The sequence below is a fragment of the Fulmarus glacialis genome, unplaced genomic scaffold, assembly GCF_000690835.1.
Source record: "Fulmarus glacialis isolate BGI_N327 unplaced genomic scaffold, ASM69083v1 scaffold15896, whole genome shotgun sequence".
NCBI classification, from domain to species: Eukaryota; Metazoa; Chordata; class Aves; order Procellariiformes; family Procellariidae; genus Fulmarus; species Fulmarus glacialis.
This window is the reverse complement of record NW_009217610.1, coordinates 4908-15994: the sequence shown is the minus strand read 5'-3', so window position 1 is coordinate 15994 and position 11087 is coordinate 4908.

The following is an 11087-nucleotide window of genomic DNA, read 5'->3' as shown; positions in this document are numbered from 1 at the left end:
CACTGGGATGCAAAGCTGGTGGCTACGGTGGCAGCCGCTCCTTCCTCCTGCTCCCTGCCACGTCCACCCGTCCCGCTTCCAGCGCCAGCCCCCGGGCTCCTCAAAGCTCCCGCAGGGACCTGGGGCACCCCGAGGTCCCCTCCGACATTCAAACTCACGTTCCGCAGCTTTCAAGAGGAAAAGGTTCCTTGATGGCACTCAGTTAGGAAAGACTTAATTTACTTGGAAAACCTAGTGTTGCTAACAAGGACAAAGCTTTTATGAATAGATGGTTCTAGAAATGGCCAGACACTGCCAATTTTAAGGTAGAGTACAAGCCTTTACATGCTTTTTTGTGAGAACTATTAAGTCCCCATACAAGGTTGCTCATCCTTGAGAAACGCAGCCCAAAGAGTACGAAATGGCCCATTTCAGCTCACTTTGCCCAAGGGACTGCTATTTCATTCGTGCCTCGGCTTTCACCTGTAGTTTCCACCTCATTTTTCACCTGCAGTTTTTCCAGATATTTTGAAGCCATGAAAGGACCTCTCACCCTCGGAATTCACAAAAATACATCTTAAAAATGGTCTTAACATGCGCACACAGGCTCCCCCCTGCCTCTAATATCCAGAAAAATAGGACATTTTTGATTCTTCAGCTATGTGCCAGCTCTCCAGAACAAACAGACATTTAAGTTTCCAGCACAGACCACTTAACAAGCTTGCCAGTTCTGGAACCGTGTGCTAGATATCTACTAACTGACAGGGTTTTTTACTCACTCTGATCTTAATGAGCCAGACAGAAGCTGAGTATAGGCAAGGGACTATGAACAGTTGTTTATTTAAAATACAAACATCTGGATTAAATAAACTCATTTGGAGAAATTTCATTACATACAAGGAGGAAAGCAAAGGGAAAAGCATTGTCAGTAGTAAGAACCAGCATGTGACACCCCAAGAAGACAACCTGGTGCTTCAGAGTCCAACTGTCAGTGCAGGAACTCAGTCATTTGGGGGTGGCCACCAGCCTGTCACCTCCACACCGATACATAAACCCAGCATTTCACTTTATTACTTCAGTGTTAACAAGTCCCTTTCTTGGTAATTTATTCAACCTGGTAATTCGTTCTGCTTGTCCAAATACGACTTCTGCTTCATGTCCCAGGTCCAAGTTTAATAGAGGTTAACTGCTCTTTACTCAACCTGAACCTCAGGGAAGTTACCTCCTACTGAATCAGCACTCTCCAGAACACCCTCCAGAGCAGGCTGGCACTACCCATCACCCCAGTTAGCCGGAGATCTGTGTCCAGGCTGCTGGATCTGTTTTAGACACCCACCTGACTCCAAATGCTGCCACACAATGACATGAACACGACTGCCATCGCCAAGGGCAGGGTGAGCATCCCGAAGCCTAACAGCTGGCAGAGCTGGGATCAAACGGACTGAACAGCCAGCTCCCAGATGGACAGACACGTCCCACAAGTGCTTCCGACCCAAGGGGCACCCTGCGGCACCGGCCATCTCTAAGGCTTACCAGACCAGCCCAAGGGAAGCAGGCGGCACCCTTCCGCCTGCTGATCCACCACGGCACCTCTGCCAGCACCCCAGGAATTGCTTTTGAACGCCTACTGTTGTCGCAGCCCAAACACAGTAAAATGGATCACGCTCAATACAGCAAAGCCTCAGCTCTTATCTTAAACTGCCGTCATTGTTTCACTTGAAGAACAAACCCATTGGCGATCCTGGCCTTTGGGTTATACAACAAAAGCTGATCATCCATTTAATAAAGACAAAACTAAACAAGTCCTAGCCCTGATCTTTGGCCACGTACAGCTTCAGACATGTGCAGAAGACCTAGTCACCGGCCCTCCCATTTGTGCACTGCTCTAGCCAGGACCAGACCACATGCCTTTGCAACCAGGAGCTCCAGATCTTCTTGGAAACTCTTGTTTGCAGGTGTCAGCGGCGTGACTCACCGCTCCTCACCATGCAAGCTAGCTGCGAGTCTGAACCTATAGGAAAACATACGGGGGAACGATACAAAAATTGAGAGGCTCTTCAAGGCAACACGTGGCTCCTGAGATGTTTCCTCAGGTCTCCCTGCCCTTGGAGGTGCAGGTCTCCAGCAGGAGGGGAAGGCGCTGGGATGGCAGCTCATTCCCACCACTGCCTGCAGAGCAGCTCGGGTGGCCCCGTGAAGTCTCGGGGACATCCCTGTGACACAGGCAGACCTCTCCAGGGCAGCCTGGGCAAACAGACCTGAGCCCCCTCCGCATGGGGACGGGGCACTTGCCCACCGACCGCTGCATCGCCTTCCCCTGCGAGCTCAGACCCTGCTGGGCAGCATCTCCTTGGGACGACTGGAAGCACAGCCACATCCCTGTATTTGGAGAACAGCGTTATTCCTCGCTCCCTCAGAAGTGGAGGGAGGTTTGAGCCACTCATTTCCATCGCTGCGCAGGGGCCAAACATAACAGGCATCGCTGCCTGTTTTTCGGGCTGCCTGGTCAGCAGGACTTCCTGCCCAGATATGGAGCTTCTCCTCGCAGCTCCGCTCCAGCTCCTCAAATATGCATAAAAGGAGATTTCTTTAAAAAAGAGACACATAAGACACTGCAAAAAACCCCAAACCCTGTAAGATAATGCGAAACAAATGGTCTCCAACTACCTTAGATTCCACCTATGCCCAAGCCCATTTGGGAACTGCAGTGTTAAACGAGGAGATACTGAAGTTTAAGATAAGGAGTTTGAAGACATTTGTAATGCTTTTTAAAAAAGCCTGTGTCAACAAACTGCTTGGAAGAAAAGCAAATTCTGCTCACCATGACTAGATATACAATGCATCTTAAGATTTCTGTTTTGACTTTGTCTTATAGCATTCTTGCTATTAAAAGAAAGCAAGCAAGTCAGTGCAGAGGAAATTCTTAGGTAGTGAAATGATAGGAAATTGAGGCCATTCTACCCACAAACACATCTCTGAACAATCTCAGAATACACTAGTAATACCATGGTTCACTATTTTACTGGCCAAAGGCAGGGCCATCCTAGACACTGGTAAGTTCACTCCGTGGTTGGAAAATAGAAAGCCTATAATGCACAAGTGACAAGGAAAAACCCAAATGTGCTCCATCTTGGTTTAGAGTTTGAGGACTCCTTTGGAAAGGAACACTGAGTTTCCAAGGCAGGTCTGGTGAGACGGACCCCTGGTGAGAAGTTATGAGCAGGTCAGAGTCCACTCCACCAACCTGTTCCATTCACAGCTCAGCTGAGACTTCAGAAAGTTTTTCTGGTGCATCATCATCCTCTAACCAGCCCAGCACACCTTGGCCGATGACCCTTTGTCAAAGGGTCTACTGAAGCTAGTTTGACAATTGAGCTTCTTGTGAGGGGACTGTCCTCAGTGGCACATGGAGAAAACACTGTTTTCACATCCACGCAGCTTGAAAGTCCTTCCAAGAAGTGGAAGCTTCTTCCCCCTCTCCTCACGATCAGTTCAGTGCCAGAGATTTAGTATGTCCACAAAGCGGAGACTTCAGACTAAACTTAGGTAAGTGAACGCTCCTCTAGGAACAACCATGCCATGCCCAGACTAATGCTACAGGCAAATGGGCCAAACTTCTAGACCACAATTGCGCTGAACTCAGATCTGCCAGTGCTCAGACACACCAGCTATCATAAGCACAGGCCCTCAGAAATGTCTCCTCCCTTCTAGAGTTGCAGCTACATAAGTATTCTCCCTCTTACGTATAACTGAACATATATGGACAGAGCCCCATTAGCTGTCACGGTTTTGTAGTCTCTGCACATCCAGTCTAAAGCTGCCAAAAGGATCAGCAGCAGGATGGCTGCTGAGATCCTCCTGCAGACAGTGATGAGCAGGCTGATGTACTGTACAGTAAGGAAAAAAGTGCCTTGGGATGTATTTAACATTGCTTTGTACTGCCTCAGAAGTACAGGGTGCCTCCAGCACCCTGCTCCTGGGACACATTCCATGAGACCCAATTGTTTTATTAAGTATGAGTAGAAGAAATCTAATGTTAATATAGAATTTTCAGAGCTTACAAGATGGCCAGTTAGGGAAAGCTAGCATCCTCTGCTAATAGCTGCTTTTGCAGAGAGGTTGGTTTATCTCAGGTCCTTGCAGAATCACGAAGTCCCACTGAACATCCATAACACACAGATTAACCCACGAGAACCCACAGCGATAGTCTGCTTTCCTTTAAGGACCTTAATGAGTTTGATACATGAGGGGAATCAAGCAGAGCAACAGCAGAGCAGTATCTAATGCAGCCAAGCACGTGCCTGAGGGGCTGTTTGACTGCCTGCAGCCTGGTCCCCCCCAGCCAGAGGCACCCACCCTGGCTAAGAATTTGCCAAGTGAAATGTAGTCATGAGTCTGGCACTTGCTTTTCAGTGATGCTTCATTTTCATCCTTTTCTTTTGCTATTAGACTGCTCAGACCAGGCCGCTTCCTCCACCATCTCTCTTTGGCTGTGCACAAGGCACAGGGTCAAGACAGACTTGATAAATCAGTTTTGACCTCCAGCAGAAGCATGCTACACATCATGAGACCACAGCACAGACAAGGGACTTGGTTAAGTGACAAACAAGGTGGAAACAGGGAAGCAGAGCAAGCTCCAGCTGCTAAATCAGTCACCGTAACAAAAGGATGGTAACTGAAGTAAGGAGATCCTTATCTGATCAGGGATGTTTAGACCGTACTCCCTTGGAAGACCTTTAGTTCTCTCTTCTCCTGCATGTCCACAGGGACCTCGGTCTAATCACAAAAAGAGTTTGTAATAGTCCTGCAGACCAACACCCTGAAAGGCCAGGGTATCTCCTAGCAGGACGGTTTCACCATTAGCAGCGCATACACCACGTACCACAAGAAAACGCAGGGCAGCTTCAGCCAGAAGAAGACATCCCTCTGGTCAGCAGCAGCACCGGCCACCACACCGCTGCCGAGGGGGGTGGACCTGTGGTAGGGTCAGGAGCCCAGCTGGCAGATGAATCTGGAGTTACATCCTCAGAGGAACTCAGGCATGAAATAATTCAGAGTTTTGGCAAGTTTGGCAAATGTGGTTGTTAATCAAAGACGGTTGAAGACCCATAAAGCTGCTGAGAATATACACCCTCCTGCAAGAGTTAGTTTCACACGCAGCAATGGGATGGAAGGCAGGACTCGACGCGTTTGCTTTGACTCGCTGTGCTAGGCGCCAGCGGAGAGCACAAGTTCTACCAGAGCAGGTTCGCGAGGGGGCTGAAGGGTCACCCCATGAGAGCATTACGCCTCCCCAGCGCTGCTGCATGAGTCACCCGCTGCTCTCCAGCCTCTGGAAGGCTTTTGGGACCCGCTGCCGCAGCTCCAGAAGGGTCTGGCAAAGCGGGGCCCTCCTGCTTCTGCAGAGTTTCTGGATCCTGAAAGCACTTATTGCACAACACCTTATTTGGAGACTAAAACCGGCGATGGGGACACGTAACTACCTCAAGTATGTTTCCTCCTCCTTTTTAGGAAGGGAAGAGGAAAAGCTGGTTTCCAAAAAGTTACTACAAGTTCACAACAGCTCTTCAGAGCCGAGGTCCTCATTTCACCTCTCCTCATGGGCAGACTGCTCCTCCAGCAAGTGCAATATAAACCCCTCTGTGCAGCCTCTGGAAGACCCTCACGCAGCGTCAGCACTTGATACCATACCCTGATAAATCATAGCCAGGGCAGAAGAGAGCTTAAGTGAAGCCGAGGGACCACTTGAACACTTTGGGTGGGGTTCCTCCAGCTGCAACAAACTTTGGAGATTAACAACTCTAACTGAGACAGTCACTTGAACAAAGAAAAAGGGAAAAGTCATGATATTCACATGGGTGGGACCAGTTTGCTCAGCACAATTGTTGAGGAGTTTAGGGATATGGATGGATAGCAATTAATTTGTTGTCATTATTCGACTATAATAGCTTGCATAATAAGCTTGCATAACAATAGGGAGCTAACTCAAGCTTCCTTAAGGATTTCCAATAACTGGAGGGTGCCAGTGTTTACATCTAACAGAAGATGTATCTCTATCACAGCGAGGGGAGTGCTGCAAGCCCTGGAAAAGTACAGCACCATCAGTTAAAGCTAAGCAGTACTTACACGAGCTGGAGGAGAAAAATCAGCCAAGCCCAACAGCAAAATATTAACACATCCAAGGGGCTGTGTTTTAGTTAAAAGCAGGAATAAAGCCAGACTTGGTACACACAAAAAGCCTCTTTGGTTGCATCTTCCTTCCTATTGTGGGTCCAGCAGAGCAGATTTGCTGTAATTGTCTTATTATACACAACCATGTGTTGCACCCAACTGTCCCTTCTCAGCACACACGCAGTTGCCTCTCCCCCAGGAAGGGTGGGCTACCTAGCAGCCTCTTTGACCAAAGCCAGGGACTTCCAAACTCTCCTCTTAAAGTACCACCAGCACGTATCATCAGCTACTGGCCAGAGAAAGCTCCTCCGGCATGCCCAGGGACACGGTGGCACGAGCCTCCCTGGCACAGAGAGCTGGCAAGCCCACCCGTGCCAGGTGACCTGGGGCTGGTCACCCAACGCAGCCCCCCAGCCCCATGAGACCCTGGGCTGGAGCGGGGCACTGCCCTGCCTCCATCCAAGGCTTCCTTCGGAGCACTTCACTCGGGCAGCGAGGGCCACAACTTGGGTCAGTGACCTCTGCAAAGCCATGGGGCACCAGCAGCAGGGACGGAGCATCAGAGACCAAGATGCAGGTGTTATGAGATTGCCCTAAATCTAAGTCAGGGCAGGACACTGTTGTGCTAGCAATGAACAGATTCTCTCCTGCCCCCCCCAGTCTTCTAGTAACTAGAACTACTCCATTTCTGAGCCCAGACTGTTCTGTATGCTATTGGGAGTCTTAAATAAGGTATCAATGTTTCAAATAGCTATATATAGTAAAGGTAGCACCTAGGTAATCTTCACTCTGAACTAACATGAAACCCATGTCAAATAGTCTCACTCCTATTTTAATTTCCTAATTCAAGGTGAAAAGCAGATGCACTAGAAGAAATAAGATTCTCAGTTATCTGGTCAAATTACCAAGATTGTTTTTCCCTTCAGTGGTTCCTATGCTGGGAAAATGTTCACATCTGTCTAACAAGTCTGAACTCACAGGTGATTCCTTGAATGAGGCCCTTTGATTTTAATCATTTGATAGGCTTTTGTATATACATTTAAGTGCAAGGGCAGTTATTGCTAACACTCCAAGGGCAGGTACGTGAACACATACTTGCATTTCAGCACAGCGATGCTGCAGGCTGAGCTATCCGCTAAAGCTCTGCATTCACAAGGTGCAAGTGAAGTGCATGTCAAAAATCAAACTTCATTTTTGGTGTAACCTACATGATGGTCCAGAATTTCAGGTACGCATTAAAGGCACTGAAAACTTGGCCTAAATATCCCAGTAGTAAAGGCTGTGCGCCTCTGAAAAAACCCACAGCTTTGATTAGATATTTAAGCAAGTAATTATTTTGAATCCTAAAATACCAAGTTAAGGTCCTTTTGCCATGCAGAAGGGCCCCAATCAGCTCTCTCCTGGGTGGCAGAAACTTCTTTTCAAGAGCTTGGCCTCAAGCACCTTAATTCATGGTTTGGATGGGCAATCTGTCTCACTCAGCATTTTCCTAGATAGTTTTCCCATCCTGGAAAACCTCTTAATAAATTCCTTGAGGAAGGGGATCACCTGCTTCTCATTAAACCTGCCTCTCAAACTTTTGGGGAAAAATTACCCCCGAAAGACATCACTGGAGAGCTGAAAAGTTCCAAAAAGCTCTTTTGTGGAGTTGTCCCTCAGCACCCAGTGCTGAGCATGGCCTGGGGCGGGTGTTGCTCCGGCGCGAGAGGAGCAGCCGCTCCTCCGACCCGCGGTGCTGGCAGAGACTGGAGGAGCAGTGTTCTCAGCCTCGGCTGGCTGCGGGCACCAGGGTCGGAGCCAGCACTGCCCCAGACTTCTGCACGGGAGGGCACAACAGCCAGCGATGCCACCCCACTTCACTCATCTTAATGCACATTAAGAAGTCAACTAAGTGAGACACTGAAGGAACCCAACAAACAAGCCCTGGGTGATACGAAATACCCATGTCCCCGCTGGAGGACAGGGAGCTCAGCCTGAGTCACCTCAGGTTTGTTTTGGCTCATCCTCTCTTCTGGAACAGATACTCCCCAAGTCTCACATGCGAGAGCCGTGTCTGGTTTCACCACTCTGCCATTCATCAGGGAAGATGTTTGCTGCTTCTGCTTATCAGGCAGAGCCGAGGTGTGACATCGGTCTGACACCATCGGTCCCACACGTGTCAGTTCTGCTCTCAGCCCAGGGAAGTGTCACACACCCCAGACACACGCGACCTGGGAGTTTACGTGCAACGAGGAGGGGGAAGTCAAAACTAAAGCATTTGGACCAACTAAAGCACAAAAAACTACTAGCTCTAGAGGTGCTCCTGGGGATTTGGATTTTTCTTTCCACTTTGTCAGCGTCAGCACTAAGGACACTGATACACCAGAGCAGAAGAGCCACAGCAGCAGAACTGCCACTCCTGAAACACGCTGACCTTGGCCAACAGTTTTACATATTGGGCATTATGCTAATTTTTTGTCTCCTGCTAACGACCAGCAAACATCCTCCTTGACTATACCTGATGTCTGGTGAGGTCCACTTCCAGGTGTGCTCAGGAGCCAACTCCCAGTACTGGCACAGAAGAAAACTGTCCAAAATGGCTTGGACCTGCTGAAGGCCAGGCAGGAGGGCTTACTTCCAGTGGGAAACTCAGGGCTGTGCTGGACAAACCCTTCTGGATTTTAGAAGGGGCTCCTTGACAGTGTCTGCAGGTGGAATAAGTTTGTGCAAGGGCAAACAACTACTTTTAGACATGCATTAATCAATATACACACTTACTACTATAATTTTGACTGAGAATAGCAAAGGATTGTTTTGATTTGTTTTTTATAGACAGAAAGCATCTATTGTAATCATGACCTGAAAGCAATTTGTTTCCCTGCCAGATTCTGAGCAAGCACAGTTATCCAAATTACTACACTCACACGAAAAAAAAACCCACTTACAAAGACTATCTTTCATCTCAAATTCTCTCTATAGGATTTATTTAAGTCATCAGTGAATGAGTGGGTATCATCTGAAATACTGGAAGCACTTATTGATATTAAACTTTGCAGAGTAAGTAGTTTGTTGCCTTTTATTTTAGCAATATAAAGCCCAGGGAAAGGCACCGATATCTGAGAAAACTATTTCAATGGAGCTGCCAGATCCCAACCTACAAGATGACAGGGATACAACAGGACCGGAGCCTCTGCAAATATCTCGCTCTTCCAAGAGCACATAGTTGGCAGCATTCCTTTCTCCACTAACAATGTGTGAATTAATGATAAGAGAAGGGCAAACTTTGAAAAATAAGATGAATAGATTTTTCCACAAGCAAGACAGCACTTCAGACACCTGGTCTTAATTATAAAACCAAACCAAGGTGTGAGTAGGTGTATGGAATGGGAAGAACCCACCCAAATTTAATTAAACAGCAGCTGTGCCGAGTTCCAGAGTGCCCAGGTCAGTGTCTCACTGTAACCATCAGCTACCTCCAGCCAGCCAGCTCTGTCCTTCCCACCTCCAGCACCAGGAGAAGGTGCTGAACTATCACCAGGAGCAGGGTCCCGCGGCGCACTGACATGCTGCGCTTCAGGAGCTGCTTCCATCACATCTCTGTACTACGCCACTGATTTAGTCCTCCTACATATCTTCTCTAATAGCTCTCCTACTTGCATTTCACAGCTGAGGAGAAGAGACAGGCAAGCTGAAGATGTGCCCAAGGGCGCAAAGGCATTTCACAGCAGAGCAGAGGAAGGGCAGAGGCACGCCTGGGCCACCCACTGCTCCTTCACCCCGTCCTTCCCGCGCCGCACCTTCACTGGATCAGCTCCGAGTTTTCCAAGGATCTGGCCACTATCACAAACCCCTCCAAAACCTCAAAAGGCCCATCCGGCTGTGCAAGAATGCAAAAAAAAAAAGGCTTAGGCACGAAAGGTGCAGCCCTTGACAGCTACTGAGAAGTTGTCACACCAGCCTCTGGGGCCGTAGGTCTGTGTTCCCACCCCGAATGTCCAAATCCGGGACAGGTGCTTTAAAGTAGGAGAAATACTACGCTGTTACTCTATCCTGATGCTCTGGATTACGGCACAGGGCTGACAGGAGCCGGCTGGCTGTCGCCTGCAGACTCCCTGCTGTAGCTGGCACTTGTGGGTGCTCTTTGGTCATCCAAGCAGACCTGGCAGCACATGCGATAGGAACACGGGATTTTTTTTTTTTCCACTGGAGCTTCGTAATCTTGACACAAGGGAAAATAAGGTGAGGTGCTTTTGAGTGACACATTTCTACGTCTTCAGAAAGAGCAAATGAGTGAGTCTGAGTTCAGTTTGTAGCTGGCGATGCCCTGAACCCTAATGCAGAAGCCGAAGGGCTGTGCCACCTCAAATACTGGTAGGGCATGGGCAGCCGCCCACAATGCTTTTGGGTAAATTTGCTTTCCTATGTTCCTCTGATAAGACGATAATTTGCTTTCCTATGTTCCTATGACAGGTTCCTTCCCAACGAAACACTACCTGGAATAATTTGCCAAAGACTATTTAAACGTAATCCTGACAGAATTTAGCCCGTTGTCTGCGTAGGTAAGGCAATAAACCCCTAGTGTTTAAACCTTCCAACAGACACATACAACTGTGCTAGAAATTAATAATGATATTTGCACAGCAGTTTGTATACAACAGCCACCCAGCTGCTTCAGTGCTTCTCTTAAGCAAGGCTTTAACATTGCAGGCAAAAGCAAAAGCTCCTTTCCTAGAAGCACGTATTTTTGCATGTCTGAAAGATACAGCAAACAGCATCCACAATTACGTACTAGCAGAAAAAACCCTTTCTATTTTCCTTATTTCCTGCTACTCAGCCATCCTCCTCCATTTCCCCAGTATTTTTATTTGTGCTGTTTGACATCCAGGTGAGCCAGCCAGCACACACTGTTCACTGGTGCCTGTTTGACTCACTGGGCCACCCACCCCCTCGGGACGAGG